This window comes from Sapajus apella, unplaced genomic scaffold, assembly GCF_009761245.1.
Source record: "Sapajus apella isolate SASKATOON/1434 unplaced genomic scaffold, GSC_monkey_1.0 scaffold176, whole genome shotgun sequence".
In the NCBI taxonomy this organism is placed as follows: Eukaryota; Metazoa; Chordata; class Mammalia; order Primates; family Cebidae; genus Sapajus; species Sapajus apella.
Window position 1 is genome coordinate 5,281 of NW_022437116.1, and position 16,684 is coordinate 21,964.

The 16,684-nt window shown below is 39.4% G+C and overlaps 1 pseudogene across 1 annotated transcript; it reads left to right on the forward strand.

Moving 5' to 3' along the window:
- The first annotated feature begins 13,900 nt into the window (after nt 1-13,900).
- On the forward strand, nt 13,901-15,068 carry LOC116542965 (annotated as a pseudogene). The gene has a single exon (XR_004265423.1). The product of XR_004265423.1 is annotated as a nucleophosmin pseudogene (transcript).
- Nucleotides 15,069-16,684: the final 1,616 nt, after the last annotated feature.

Consider the following 16,684-nt stretch of genomic DNA (forward strand, 5'->3'; position numbering starts at 1 on the left):
AGGACACGGTTGAATGAACAGTGAGACTTCTGGAGAATTAAATTTACTCTGGGTATGCTGACAAAGTAAGGCTCCTGGGACCATAAGCCTGAAGGTCACGCAATGGAAAGATCACTATGTTGTTGTTTCTCTGAAAGATTCTTGGAAAACACCTAGCCAGGCTCCTGAAGAGACCTCAATCTGTCCCTTTCTATTAGAAAGTTCTTTAAAAGCACTTTTTGGCAGCAATAATACCTTTTCCTCTTATCTGAAAGCTAAAGTAACTTTATACAATTTTCATACATAATTAAAACACTAAATCTTAATTAATCTTCTTTTGCATATCTTGCCTACATTCACTGTGTTACATTTTGTAATCATTTTGAGACAACCTACATTAGTTAGTCTGCATTTGACACTTGAGTTTTCAGTTGGCCACCTTCTTCACTTTTAGCAACCTGATAGTAAACCACACCAAACTATGAGAAAACAGTTATTCTGTCACCTCAGAAAGAAGGTAATATGGGAGTCATTTAAAAATAAGTGTAAAAAATCTCAAACTAATTGCTGTTGCTGTTATTGCTACCCACTATAGGGAGGAAAAGTTCTCCAAATGTTGAGAATCATTTCATTCCACTATGCAGAGCCAAATCATCTGGTCTGTGTGCTGAGTCCAAAATACACTGCTGCATATTTTCCCCAAGGAACAAACCAGGGAAAGGGAATCTGAAAAATCATAGTAGTTTTTTTTTTTTTTTTTTGAGACAGAGTCTCACTCCGTCACCCAGGCTGGAGTGCAGTGGTGCGATCTCAGCTCACTGCAACCTCTGCCTCCCAGGTTGAAGTGATTCTCCTGCCTCTGCCTCCCAATAGCTGGGACTATTGGGACTATAGGTGTGTGCCGTCACACCTGGCTACTTTTTGTATTTTCAGTAGAAATGGGGTCTTCCTATGTTGGTCAAGCTGGTCTTGAATTCCTGACCTGAAGTGATCCACCCTCTTTGGCCTCCCAAAGTCCTGGTACTATAGGCGCGAGGCCACTGCATCCGGCTCACAGTAGGTTTTTAGGTGAAAAGAACTTACAGGAAAGAACTTGTGTGTTACTGGATACTTTCACTAAACCATATCAACATTGGTCTTTTAGGAACAAGCATTGTAGTCTGGGTTCTGAGTTGCTCTTCACTTGGCTCTTTGCATGTTTAACTCTTCATTCTTCATGCCTGAACCTATATGTCACTTCTTCAAAGAGGCCTACCTTGACCATCCTATCTAACCTATCTACCACCCCCCAAGCCCAGTCACTGTCCATATTGGATTTATGTAATTTCTTTCACAGTAACTTATCTAACTTAACTATCTGAAATGATCTAGTTTATTTTCTTGTTTTTCTTCTCTTCTCTGCCTAGCAGAATATAACCTTGGTGCAGGGATTGTGTCTGTCTTGTTCAGCTATTGTATATACCCAATGCTTAGCACACTGTCTGGGACATTCTAGATGATCAGAAGTTATTTGCTCAATAAATGAATGAGTGAGAAGAACAGAGTACAATGCAGGACTGCCATAATTTTTCTTTTTCATGGTGGGTATAGCCACAGAACAGAATCTGCCAAGATTTATCATGCTCACTGACCTCTCCACACATCTGTTGATTCACATAATAACAAATGATATAAGTGAAAGAGGCTGAGTTGTCTCTTTAGTGATTCTAAAGTTGGATGTGAAACTTAAAGGGCTTGGGAGTACAGGTAGCATTTTCATTTCTTTTATAGGGTAAAAGGAATGACATAGGCAGATAATGAAAGATACAGGAAGTTGTCTGGGCAAGGTGACTCACGCCTGTGAGTCCTGCACTTTGGGAGGCCGAGATGGCCTCATCACTTGAGGCCAGGAGTTTGAGACCAGCCTGGCCAACATAGTGAAATCCTGTCTCTACTAAAAAAAAAAAAAATGCAAAAATTAGCCAGGCGTGGTGGTGTACGCCTGTAATTCCAGTTATCCAGGAGGCTGAGGTGGGAGGATCCCTTGAACCCAGGAGGTGGAGGTTGCAGTGAGCAACTCCAGGTCTGGGTGACAGAGTGAGATTCTGTCTCAAAAAAAAAAAAAAAAAAAAGATACTGGAAGTTAAAACAGTAGACTACATTCATAATGTTGAGCAGGATCTAATTTTCTCAACTGTGCAACAATGGGTTGCTGGTAAAGAATGAAACATAGGGCCGGGTGTGATGGCTCACGCCTGTAATCACAGTACTTTGAGAGGTCAAGGCGGGCAGACCACTTGAGGCCAGGAGTTTGAGACCAGCTTGGCCAACATGGTGGAACCATGTCTCTACTAAAAATAAAAAATTAGCAAGGTGTGGTGATGTGTGCCTGTAATCTGAGCTACTAGGGAGGCTGAGGCAGGAGAATCACTTGAACCTGGGAGGCAGAGGTGGCAGTGAGCTGAGGTGGCACCACTGCACTCCAGTCTGGGCAACAGAGCAAGACTCTATCTCAAGAAAAAAAAAAAAGAAAGAAATGTATTTTGTGGGCTGGGTGCAGTGGCTCATATCTGTAATCCCAGCACTTTGGGAGGCTGAGGTGGGCAGATGACGAGGTAAAGAGATCGAGACCATCCTGGCCAACATGGTGAAACTTCATCTCTACTAAAAATACAAAAATTAGCTGGGCATGGTGGTGTGCACCTGTAATCCCAGCCACTCGGGAGGCTGAGGCAGGAGAATCGCTTGAGCCTGGGAGGTGGAGGTTGCAGTGAGCTGAGATCCAGCCGTTGTACTCCAGCCTGGGTGACAGAACAAAACTCCATTAAAAAAAAAAAAAAAAAAAAAAAAAAAAATATATATATTAGTTAAGACAAAAATAATCTATTTTTCAGGAGATTCACAAACCTCATCAAAAGTGTAAATTTGTTAGATTTAACAAAAACAGATGCTTAGTTAAATTTGAATTTTGAATGTCAGAAAAACAACAATTTTTTTTTTAGTATGATATGCCTCGTACAATATTTGGTATTCTATCGTTTATCTGGCAACCCTCTAAGAGTATTTTCATCCAGTTTTAATTACCCTGTATCATTCACAGGGATATTATAAGAAGTTTATCAGATGGCTTGCTGACTTCTAGATATAATTTGTCTGTGGCAACACTTCTCAAACCATATTCCATAAAACCATAGGGTCCAATAAGTGGTCAAATGTACTTAGATGGTCAAATATATTTACAGAATAAACTGCCCTCTTAGTCGAAGTGCACATTAGGCTATTAAAGGTGCTGAAAGTCCTGCAGAAAAGGCCTACATATACATACTTCTCCCAAATTTACTTCTGTATTGAGGCTCTACGCTCTCCAGCTCAATTACCTCCCTCTGGGATTCTCATCCTCGCCTCATGTGATCAGCCTTACCGAATGCTTTGGCTTTGTCATTGGACCAGGTTCTGTACTGGCTTTCACATTTCCCTTGGGGGGAAAGGAATACAGAAACCTAAGATTTGGGGCCTGAAGAAACATTTCATAGTCTTCCTGAGGGCCTGATTGCTTATTTTCAAGTGTGTTAACAAGCCAGAGCTGTTCAGGAGGCTTCTGAGGTTCCCGGGCCTGCTTGCACACGTGATCAGCTTAGAAGAAATGCCATAATAGGACATGTTCATTGTATTAGACATATTTTGTTGTCATGGTTTTTAAAGTACAGTACAACAATATTTGTGTGGAAAAAACGATGTTTATTATAGGACTTAATTTGTGCATAATTTTCTAGATGGAGTCCAGAATACATCTCTTTCAAAGTTAAACTTAATGACATTTGTTTCATAAATACCATCATTCTTCACTGTCAGTCCTCTGTGAACACTCTGGCCTCTGACATTCAGTGAAGCAATAAAGAAATCAAACATGCCTACCTAACCTTTATGAAAATATTTAAAATTATGATTTAATTTTTAATCTCTCATGGCAGCAGTAAAATAAATGATATAAATCTCAACAGGACTGTCTACTTCACAATAACACTTACGGTATGGCCTAAACAGGCAAGAATTCCTCTTAATCATAAACTGATGTGGCACAGGTCTGGGCAAAGGGAGGGTGGTAGATGTTGACATTTCGCATTTCCTGGGGACCTATTTATGTAATTGTCTTTCACAGAGGTTAGAGAGTGGAGAGGCAGTTTTGAAATGCCCTGTGCTAACAGTTTGGGTATAGATATAATGCCTTGTTCCTCCTCGCCAATGAATTTTTCTTTGTGATTAAAACAAAACAAACAAAAACCAAGAAAACTCCAAACACAGCGAAGAACTATCAGACCAAAAGGAAGTGTAAAGGCAAGGAAAAGCATGTATTTTTAACTTTTAAAAGGAAATGAAATAATCTACTCAGTTGAAACGGATGGGATTTAAGGTTTAGAGTCCATTGTGAAATCTCCTGCACAATTAGCTAAGGTCTGAGGCACAAAGCCATGGATAAATTTAGGGATGGCAGATTAAATACAAAGGTTTATTGAGTTAACATGATAGTAACATAATACACTGTACATATAGTAACTATAATAACTAGTTTCTCAATGTTTCCACAGTTTAAAGAGCGAACACAAAAAGCTTTCCCTCCTATTAGGTTGGTGCAAAAGCAATTGTGGTTTTACCATTAAAGGTGCAAAAAACTGCTGCAATTACTGTTGCACCAACCTGATAGGAAACCAATTTGTTAGTTTTATAACATCTCATATATTCTACACATTACTTAAATGAATGGTTTTATACAGTACTAGCTTGTGAATACTTTGATGCAGGCTGGAGTCTGGCGCATAAATAGGTGCTCAGTACATATATGTCAAATCCATGAATGTCCTATATATAATTATAGCTTTAAGACAATGTAACAAATCTATGAGCTGTTGTTCATCTGATCAAATTTTTCTGGAATCTCTGGCAACTGGGCTGATTTAGATTATGTGGACAGGGTTTACCAACCTTGGCACTATTGACGTTTTGGGCCAGATAGTTCTTTGCTCTGGGTTCTATCCTTGCATTATAGAGTGTTTAACACAATACCTGGCCTCTACCCATGAAGATGCTGATAGTACATCCTACCTGTGATGAGCAAAAGTATCTCCAGACATTGTCAAATGTCCCTGTGGGACGAAGAAAGTAAAACAGCCCCCAGTTAAAAATCAATGGGTCTTGAATGCCCATTGGTGACAGAATGAATAAAGAAAATGTGGTACATATACACCATGGAATAATATGCAGCCATAAAAAAGAATGAGATCATGTCTTTTGTGGGAACATGGATGGAGCTGGAGGCTATTATCCTCAGCAAACTAACACAGGAACAGAAAACCAAATACCATATGTTCTCATTTCTAAGTGGGAGCTAAATGATGACAACTTATGAACACAAGGAAACAACAAACACTGGAGTCTACCTGAGGGTGGAGGGTAGGAGGGGGGAGAGGAGCAGAAAAGATAACTACTGGGTACTGGACTTAATTACTGTGTGATGAAATGATCTGTACAACAAACCCCTGTGACATGAGTTTACCTATGTAACAAACCTTCCCATTCATGTACCCCGAACCTAAAAGTTACAAAATAAATAAAAATCACTGGCTTAGAAGACAGTACAGGTTTAGTCTGAGAGTTCCCATGAGTTGACTCTAATCTTCTACAGATTACATGGTTCTGCCACACTTGATTTGACAGATGGAATCCAAAGACTTTCATGACTGCAAGAGGCGAAGGATCAAGAAGACAGGCCAAGCTAAATGTCCATTAGTGGATGAATGGATAAAGTGTAGCACATCCATAAAATGGAATAATATCCATAAAAAAGGAATGAAGTAATGATACATGCTACAATGTGGATGAACCTTGAAAACATGCTAAATGAAAGAAGCCAGACACAAAAGGTCACATATGATCATTTATGTGAAATATTTAGAATAGATAAATCTGTGGAGATAGAAAGCAGCTTGGTGGTTGCCAAGGGCTGGGAGAGGGAGAATGGGGAATACTGCTTAATAAGCACAGTGTTTCCTTTTGGTGTGATGGGAATGTTTTGGAACTACATAGAGATGATGGTTGTACAACATTGTAAATGTTCTAAATGCCACTAAATTGCTCAGTTTAAAATGGTTAATTTTATGGTATATGAATTTCAACTTAAAAAATTTAAATAAAGGATAGGCCAGGCAGACACAGAGGCCTAACCTAAGGAGAAGAAACTGAACCTTAGGGGAAGTAGAATTGCCCATTTTTTTAAAGCTATGTTTCATGGAGTGCTGAGGGTTCTGAGGAGCTTCACTGGGGGCGTGGGGAGGGTGGAAAACAGATGGGGCCCCAGGCTCCCATCCTCTCTCTTACTTTAATCAAATTAGCTATCCCTACTGATCACTGGAGACTCTTGAAGCTGAAAGTACATCTTCCTTCACAGGGTTGTTCTAAAAATCCAATGAGATAATATATTTAAAGTTGCTAGCACCTAGAAAGTGTTCAATAAAGAGCAGTGATTAGTAGTTTCAGGTCTCTGCAGACAGGCATCTTCCTCTCCTCTTGGACCCTTAAACCCCATGCAAAGATGGGCGAATTTGAGCTCTTTACCAGCAATATCTCCTCTCCTTTCACTGAGTATGTTAGAATCTACTCTTTCCATTAGATTTATATCAAAACCAATCATGCCTCTGACTATAGTACACAAAATAGGTTCATTTTTGAGGTCAGCTGAAGGTCAAACTTGATCATGATACCCAGTTTTACAATCACATGGCACAAATTGGCACAAGGAAATGACTAGTCAAAAGAAGTGCAGCCAGGAATGGTGGCTCATGACTGTAATCCCAGCACTTTGGGAGGCTGAGGCAGGCAGATCACTTGAGGTCTGGAGTTTGAGACCAGCCTGATCAATATGGTGAAATTCTGTCTCTACTAAAAATACAAAAATTAGCTGGGTGTGGTGGTACATGCCTGTAATCCTAGCTACTCGGGAAGCTGAGGCAGGAGAATAGCTTGAACCCAGGAGGCAGAGGCTGCAGTGAGCCAAGATCGCACCATTGCACTCCAGCCTGGGTAACAGAGCAAGACCCTGTCTCAAAAAAATTTAAAAAAGTGCTTCAGTGTCCTGGACATGGGAGGGACATTTAAAGAAGTAAGCTGTTTCTCTTTTAGTGAGAATTTGAAAGGAACATGGAAACGAATGAGAAACCCAGATAGTCCATGGTTAAAACTTAGTACTTCCACTCTGCTTCCTTACAATACAATCTTGATAACTCATGACATGTTTCAGAGAGGGAACTATGAGTATGTGTGAGTGTGTAAAGGGATGTGAAGGAATGTGCCTGTGAAGAGAAAAACATGGGTTGAAGGGGCTTTGAAATGGAATGCATCTTGAGTTATCTCAAATTCCACGCTAGAGTTAAGTGTCTCTTTTTGCTCTCTATGAAAAACAAAACAAAAAAGGCTTTGGAATGCATCTTCTCCGTTAGTATTAGACCCAGTTGTTTTATGTAAATATGAAAGAGGCAAATGGGATGCTTTGTTTTGGGAATGGAATTATGTGTTTCTCCTTCTGATGCTATCTTCCCAGCAGATTCAAGAGGCATTAGGAGAGGTGAGGTAGAATATTCAGTATACAGAATAACAAGCAAATGCATACTTGATCCACTGCTGCCCTTCAGACTTCTTTCTTGGTCTTTCTCTAGTAATATTGACAAGTATTGACTTTATATCAGATCTAAAGAGAGCTGGAAGAAGCTGTGAATTGACTTTAAACATCACCTAATGAAAATATACTGCCTCTATTTTAGGAGAGCTAAAATTGAATATAGATAAGCATCTTTTATTGTTTGATTTGAACATTACATTTCATTAGTAAATAGTGTATGCTTTGTTATTCTGAGGAAGAGGTGTTAGAGGGGGCTCTGGTACTTTCTCTCATGGCAAAGCACTGGCTCCTTTTGACGGGAGGAAGGTGGTTCTTTGAGCTGGTCAACCTTGGGCGCTCTGCCTCGCTGCAGCCTGCGTGCCTCAGTCTAGCAGAGACTTCAGCTGGCTGCAAAATGTGGCCACCAGGGACATATGCTCTTGTATCTCTAAATAGACCAAAGATAAAGAAATCAGGGCCTGGGCTAGGACTCTCATATTCAAGCAGACAGTAGGCATTGTGAGCACAGTAGAAGCATAAGTGAAGCTCTGAAAAAGGTTTCTTGTCCTCGGGAGTAGAGCAGGAGACTCCACTTTTTCCAATGACTTTGCAGTGTCAGATGCCTTAACAGTTCAGAGGCAGATCCCAGGAGGGAGAGGGTCAAACCCTGTGACTCTTCTCTAGTTCCAGGAAAACGAATCAGAATGATTGATTTTTCAGAAAGGGAGCCATGTGCAAAGAGGGCTCTTGACCCCAAGAGGCGGCAAGGGGAGGGAGGAGGAAACAGATGTTTGAATAACAGCAAAGGGACCCTGGAGGCTGTAATGCTGTGTCAATGATGTAATGCTCAATTGAAATGACTCCCAGAGATGCGTGGGCTGTCCCTGGCCCAGGGAGTGAAGAGTATTCCCATGCAGGTGCAGGTACCTGAGTCCTAGACAGCAAGTCACAGATGAACTTGTGCTTGCTTCAATTTTCTTTGTCTCTTTGGACCAGTCTGGGCCTTAGCTCCTAGATGCTGACTACTCTGGGGATAAAGACTGAAAAAGCTTTGAAACGTGATTCAGGAAGAGCCAAAAAACCAGGGCCAGAGAAGGAGTGGTGATAGAGCTGTGACAACATGTTTACAGCTCTCCCAGCCTTATGCTTTCTTAGATTGCTTTCCTTGGACTGAAGTCCCCATTGGATAAGACCCCAGAGCTTTTCTTATCTATGAATTTCTTCTGGAAAACCCCAGCTGTGCATAGATCCTCCACAAGGTCTGGACTATATACTTTATTCAACCCTGACTTCAGATGCCATGGAAGAAAAGAATGCTTGTAGAAAACCTATCATTTCCTTGCTTTAAACCTTCCGGTGGTCTACTAACACTTGTCTCCCTAATTTCATCTTGTGCCTCCAGTTATTCTTCTCTTGTCTCCCTGGCTTTCTGTCAGTTTCTAGAACATTCCAGGCTTAATCATCAGCAGGGATTTGGCACTAACTCCTACTCCTCTTATTGAGTTTTCAGGCCCTTGCCAATGCCTAGTACATACCTGGAACCAAGGAAACACTGAGGGAGCAGACATTAGTGGGGCAACTGTGTTTATTCTGGCCTATAGATGTTTGGTGAAGAGGTCAGGCTTGGTGATGGGGATGCAGATAAAGGTGGGGATGGGAGGAATTTTCTAGGTAAAACGAACAAGTGTAGAACAGAGTGAGAAGAAGAGGGGTTGTGGGTGACCCTTAGGTTTCATCTGTCATCCATGGGGCAGAGCTGAAGCACGTGGTTGGGCTCTAGTACTGGGACTTCACTGAAAGGGGCTATCCTAACCTAAACCGAGGAGGAAAACACCAGGTCAAATTCATTTATTTTCATAATCTAAAAATGCCAGATAGCAGCCCGTGGGATTGCTAGAGAGAATTTCACTTACACTTTCAGTCAAGAAGCTGATTATTGAACAATTGTCTCTTTGTGGCTTATCTCCATCTGTGAGAGGGATATTTTCCCAAATTCCTTTCAACCCTTTGCTGGAATTAATGCCTCTTTCACATGCTCACAGTACTAGGTGCTTCTCTCCCATCAAGTCACTGATGTCAGTGTACTGTGCTTGGCAGGTGTAGTCTGTCTTCTCTATTCATCTGTGAGGTCAGCGAGAAAAGGAACCATATCATTAACAGGTGCCTGGCAAGTGCTAGGGTTTGTTGTTGGGTGAGTGAATGAAATGTTCCTTGATCATGAGGAACAGTATGACTGCCTCTTGCCTTACCATGCTCACTCACTCACTCATTTGCTCATTGATTAAACAAATATTCTTTGAGCAACTGTTATGTGTCAAGGCTTCCACTGGTTGTTAAGGCTACAAAGGCAGAAAAAGACTCTTCTCTTCCCTCGAAGTGCTCACTGTCCAGTGGAGGAGACAGATAAGCTAACAGGTTATTGTAATGCAGTGTGGTGAGTGCTAAAAGAAAGAAAGTAAAATGTTCCCTGGGGGTAAAGACAGTTATGGCATTGAAGAGTATGCCAGGTAAAAGAATAGCATGGGCAAAGGTCTCGAGGCAAGACAGTACAGTATCTTTGAACAATTGAAAAAAATGTAGTTTGGCTAGAGTAGAAAATACATCTGAGGGTTGTAGATCTGCTGCCAGCCAGAACTTGCGGCTTTGGAAGTTACACGTTTTGGATCAGACCTCACCCTGGCAAGTGAGACAAGCACCCTGAACACTCTTCCCATAGACTACATCTTCAAAGGGCCCATAGAGTCAATCCTCCTGTCTTTCTGTCCAACAACAGCAACAACGACACACACACACACAACTTACTATAAACAAAGTGAAAAGACAAGCATTGGTATTCAGACTATATTGAGAATTCCTGTAAATCAAGAAGAAAAAGGTAAGCAACCCAATAGAAGAATAGGAAAAAACAAGAAATTCAGAGTAGAAAACACAATGGCCAATAAATAAAAGAAAAAAATGCTCCCCATTGCTAATCAAGGAAATGCAAATGAATTATAAGAGGTCATTTTATACCTATCAGGCTGACAAAAATTAAAAGTTTGACAGTACCAAGTGTTGGCTAGAAGGTGGAACAAAGAGAAGTTTCATTTATTGTTGGGTAGGATGTAAATTGGATTTAGATGCGTGAGAGAGGAGTTTGACAATATCTAGTAAACTTGGCAACATGTATACAATCCATCTATGAACACTTCTTGGTATATATTTCGATATTTTCTTGTACATATGGACAAGGACCATTCATTTTGGCATTGTTTCTAATGGCAAAAAAATGGAAACAATCTAGGTGTCCATTAATAGGAGTATGGAGAGACAAAACAAGGTCTATTCCCTTAATAGTCTTTTATATAGTAGGTAAAAGGAATGATCTAGATCCATATGCAGCAAAATGCCAGGTGAATAAAGCAAGTTGCAGTGTATATACATTTTAAAACAGACCCGAACTAAACTCTGTGCTGTTAATGGATACATATGAGCACACTTAAAGTATGGAAGATATTCTGAAATAATGCACACAAAAATTCATAATGGTTATTGCCTTTGAGGAGTGGCAAGGATGGAGGGATTGAGAGTGTGGGTCTAAGATGATCTGACTTTACTTATAAGGTTTTCTTTCTTTTATATGTGAGGAGTAGTATGTTGATAAATATTTAACAACTGGTCCTCCAGGAATTTAGAAAACACTGATTTATAGCATTGGAGGATTTCTGTGTTGAAATACTCCCAGTATGGCTGATTTTAAGCTACCAATGATTTAGCAACCAGCTGGCAAAACTTTTGAAAATTTAACACACATCAAGAACAAGTATGACCCGGTGGCAGCACAACGTTGTGTGTGTGCATGTGTGTGTTGCATGTGTACAAAAACTTGAAGCATTGATGATAGTATCAACAATCTTCAGTTTTGTATGCTGGAAACATAGGTATTTGGTTATCTTAGTTTCTGAAGTTTTATGTATATATTAGATTTCTTGGAAAAAAGGAGACAATTAAGAATCAGAGTGGGTAAAAATACCTACAGATTAAATTATAACTGGATGTAGTGTAAAGCAGGGCTTTGTTTTGGATGCCCTTCTCTATATCTTCCATTTTAATAACTTAATACTCATTGAATATATTGAATAAACACAGTAAGTCAAACACCTTCCTCTCTGCTGGCTACAAGATTTTATGAAGCAAGAGCAGCCTTTAGAAATAGTTAACTTTTATGACTGAATTAAAAAAAAATACTCAAAAGAAAAAAAAAAACCCAGTTAACTGAAGAGAATGGTTTAAATAATTCCCCAGTATCTCAATACTTTTTTTGACATGCTATTGGAATACGTTTCACCTCATTGATACATCATAAAGGCAATTGCTAGATTGTTTGTACAATCTATTTTTTAATGAGCCTCAAAGTCTTAGAGCAGTGATGATACATTATCCTACTTTATATGTGCCATTACTGCTTTCTGTTACCACAACTAAAAGAGGTTCAACTACTTGTGTGGAAGGAATGGAGCAGTTAAATGTAATAACAGGTTCCCCAGTTTCCCATTTATCTGCTATTTAGTGAGTGCCTAGAATGCATCTAGTTCCTCTGGCTTTGGAAGAGTCCATTGAGGCATACACAATGTGGAAGCTATTCTTTCTTTATTGATTTCATCTTTCCTTTTGACTTCTGGAGGTCAAAATAGGAAAACAGGAATCCAGAGAGAAACACCTCAAAATGCCTCCTTCTCCCATCTTCCCTCAAACATTTAGAAAATATTGTAGAAATAAAATTATAATCAGAAATTAACTTTATAAATAACATATATATATAAGTTATACATATATATATATATATATTGGGGGAGCAGGGTCTCTCACTCTATCACCTAGGCTGGAATGTAGTGGCGTGATCTTGGCTCACTGCGACCTCTGTCTCCCAGGTTCAAGTGATTCTCCTGTCACAGCCTCGAGAGTAGCTGGGATTACAGGCACACGCCACTGTGCCCTGCTAATTTTTTGTATTTTTAGTAGAGACAAGGTTTTGCCATGTTGGCCAGGCTGGTCTCGAAATCCTGACCTCAAGTGATTCACCTGCCTAGGCCTCCCAAAGTGCTGAGATTATAGGCATGAGCCACCACGCCTGGCAAGTTTTATATATCTATACTATAAATGTGTTTATATTAATAAAATATTTCATAAATAAATTATATTTGTAAGATTACAAGTTATATTTCTAAAAATTACACAATTATAAATTAATTTATAGAATAAATTAGAAATTTAGATTTTATAAACAACCCTGGAATAAATTATATATTCATCAAGGAAATTTCTGCTTTGGAATTAGATATAAAGAAAATTATTAGTTGCTATGACAATTATATTCAATAAAAAGTCTTGTTATATTAAATATTTACATAAAATCAAATATTATAAGTAAACCCTGCCCACAGAGAAGTGCTACACATATGATGCATGTTGTGTGTTCTTGACTGTGTGTATCCTACAGCATGCTTTTAATTTTTTTTTTTTTTTTAGAGATGGAGTCTCACTCTGTTGCCCAGGCTGGGGTGCTATGGCATGATCTCTGCTCACTGCAACCTCTGCCTCACGGGTTCAAGCGATTCTCCTGCCTTAGCCTCCTGGGTAACTGGGACTACAGGCATGCACTTTCACGACCAGCCAATTTTTTATATTTTTAATAGAGTTGGGGTTTCACCATGTTGGCCAGGCTGTTCTTGATTCCTGACCTCAGACAATCTGCCTGCCTCAGCCTCCCAAAGTGCTGGGATTACATGTGTGAGCATGCTTTTTAGACAGATGATTTTCCCATAGAACCAGATCATTGTAAACAAAGATTTATTCACATTCCTGACTAATCAAGATTCCAGTCCTCACTTAGCACAAGACACTGAATATGTTGTATTTTCTTATCTTTAATATAGCCTATGCTTTCTTCTCTTCAAATTGTATAGATGAGGGGGAATTCTTTCAAAGGCAATAATTTGAAATCGCTACCACTTATTTTTCATATGTTGTTTTCTTTATTAAAAATACTTTGTGTCTCAGGATAGAAGTTATATTTGTTCTTTGTAGGAAAAAGGAAAGTACATAGAAATAAAAGGGAATTTTTGCTTTTTAAAGGAATTTTCACTTTTTGCATTTTACACTTCTGTCCTCCTTGAATTTAATACTTTGAGCTTCTATTACCGTTGTAATTAAAAACAGTAAAGGGCCTGGTGTGCTTCTGTCCTGCACAGCTGTTCTCTGGAGCAGTAGTTGTTCCAGAGAACAACTCATTTCCACCTCATTTCCCACCTAAGTGCATACCACCACCCCATGGAAGATTTGATGGACATGGACATGAGCCCCCTGAGGCCCAAGAACTCTTTCTTGGTTGTGAACTAAAGGTGGACAAAGATTATCACTTTAAGGCAGATAATTATGAAAATGAACACCAGTTATCTTTAAGAATGGTCAGATTAGGGGCTGGTGCAAAGGGTGTCTTGCACATTTTTGAAGCAGAGCCAATGAATTATGAAGGCAGTCCAATTAAATAACACTGGCAATTTTGAAAATGTCTGTACAGTCAATGGTTTCCACTGGGGGCTTTGAAATAACACCGTCTTATGGTTGAAGTGTGGTTCAGGGCCAGTGCATGTTAATGGACAGCACTTGGTAGCTGTGGAGGAAAATGCAGAGTCAGAAGATGAAGAGGAGGATGTGAAACTCTTAAGTATACCAGTGATCTGTCCCTGGAGGTGGTAGCAAGTTTCCACAGAAAAAGTAAAACTTGCTGCTGCTGAAGAAAATGATGATGAACATGATGATGATGAGTTTGATGATCAGGAAGCTGAATAAAATCACCAATGAAGAGATACAAGATACTCCAGCCGAAAATACACAAAAGTCAAACCAGAATGGAAAAGACCCAAAACTATCAATACCAAGATCAAAAGTACAAGAATCCTTCAAAAAACAGGAAAAATCTCCTAAAACACCAAAAGTATCTAGTTCTGTGGAAGACATTAAAGCAAAAATGCAAGCAAGTACAAAAAAAGGTAGTTCTCTTCCCAAAGTGGAAGCCAAGTTCATCAGTTATATGAGGAATTGTTTCCAGATGACTGACCAGGAGGCTATTCAAGATCTCTGGCAGTGGAGGAAGTCTCTTTAAGAAAACAGTTTAAACAATTTGTTAAAAAATTTCCATCTTATTTCATGTAACAGTTGATATCTGGCTGTCCTTTCCATAATGCAGAGTGAGAACTTTCCCTACTGTGTTTGATAAATGTTGTCCAGGTTCCATTGCCAAGAATGTGTTGTCCAAAATGCCTGTTTAGTTTTCAAAGATGGAACTCAGCCCTTTGGTTGGTTTTAAGTATATATGGAATGTTATGACAGGACATAGTAGTAGTGGTGGTCAGACATGGAAATGGTGGGGAGACAAAAATATTCATGTGAAATAAAACTCAGTATTTTAATAAAGTAAAAACAAAACCAAATAAACAGTAAAGGAGGCTTGGCATGGTGGCTCATGCCTGGAATCTCAGTGCTTTGGCAGGCTGAGACAGGAGGATTGCTTGAAACCAAGAGTTTAAGACCAGCCTGGGCAACATAGCAAGATCTTGTCTCTTAAAAAAATAGCCCGGTATGGTGGCATGTGCCTGTAGTCTCAGCTAGTAGGGAGGTTGAGACTGGAGCATCATGTGAGCCCAGGAGTTCAAGGCTACAGTGAGCAATGATTGCACCACTGTACTCCAGCCTGGGCAACAGAGTGAGACCCCATCGCAAAACAACAACGACAACAACAACAACAACTAGTAAAGAAAAACACATATATTTTATTATTCTTTCACTAGGTAATAAATAATGACCCAAAGATGAGTTAGACTTAGTAACAAAATAAAGTTGAAAAAAATTGTTTCATTGATATAAAAACAACATCAGCAGCAAAAATAATGCACTATTAATACCCGGGAATTAGCATTCTTAACTTTTTTTTTTTTTTTGAGACAAGTCTTGCTCTATCATCATTCTGGAGTGCAATGGCACAATCTCGGCTCACTGCAACCTCCACCTCCCTGGTTCAAGTGATTCTCCTGTCTCAGTCTCCCGAGTAGCTGGGACTACAGGTACATAGCACCACACTCAGCTATTTTTTGTATTTTTAGTAGAGAAGGGGTTTCACCATGTTGGCCGGGATGGTCTCCATCTCCTGACCTCAGGCGATCCACCCACCTCGGCCTCCCAAGGTGCTGGGATTACAGGTGTGAGCTACCGCGCCCAGTTAGCATTCTTAACTTTTAGTGTATTTTCCTTCCAACCATTTAGGTATGCCTAACATATGTATTATATAATATATTCATGGTCTTTAATCTTCACTGTGCATTAAAATCACAAGGGAATGTTTTTAAAAAAATACTAGTGCTAGGATCCCATACCCAGACCATTTTAATCAGAATCTTTGGGCGTGAGATCCAGGCATGGTTACTTTTAGAAGTTCTCTGGGTGATTTTAACATGCAGTTTCAGTTGAATACTACTGTTAATATATCTATATATTGCATCATTTTGAAATTTTTGGTTGCAAGTAACAGAATTACTAATAAAACTGGTTTTTAAAAATAAAAGATTATTTTTTGGTTACCGTTACTTGAAAAGTCTAGAGGCAATGAAGGCTTCTGGCATTGTGTGATCAGGACTCCAGCTAAGTTTCTCTGAAATTCTCTTGACAGGTCTCCTCAATGTGCCAGCTTCCCTGGTGGTTCAAATCTAGAGGGAAAAAGGAACATAAGTTCCTGTGACTCATAGAAGCTTTGAATAAATGTCTTAAGTTTTACTCTGATTGGAACAACATGAACTAAAAACTGTGGCCAGATGACTGCTGTGGGCTCTTGCCTTGGGCTTACTGTTGCCCACCCACGAACTATGACAAGGAGGGAAATCTGAATGCTTTTAGAAAGAGGACAAAGGAAATTGGATATTGGATAGGCAATCAATGAATGTTCACTACATAAATGTTTAGCCACTTTGGATTATACTACATATAGTTTATTATCCTGATTTTTAAATATATGTAATATTATATTTTAATACATTTTGAAACATG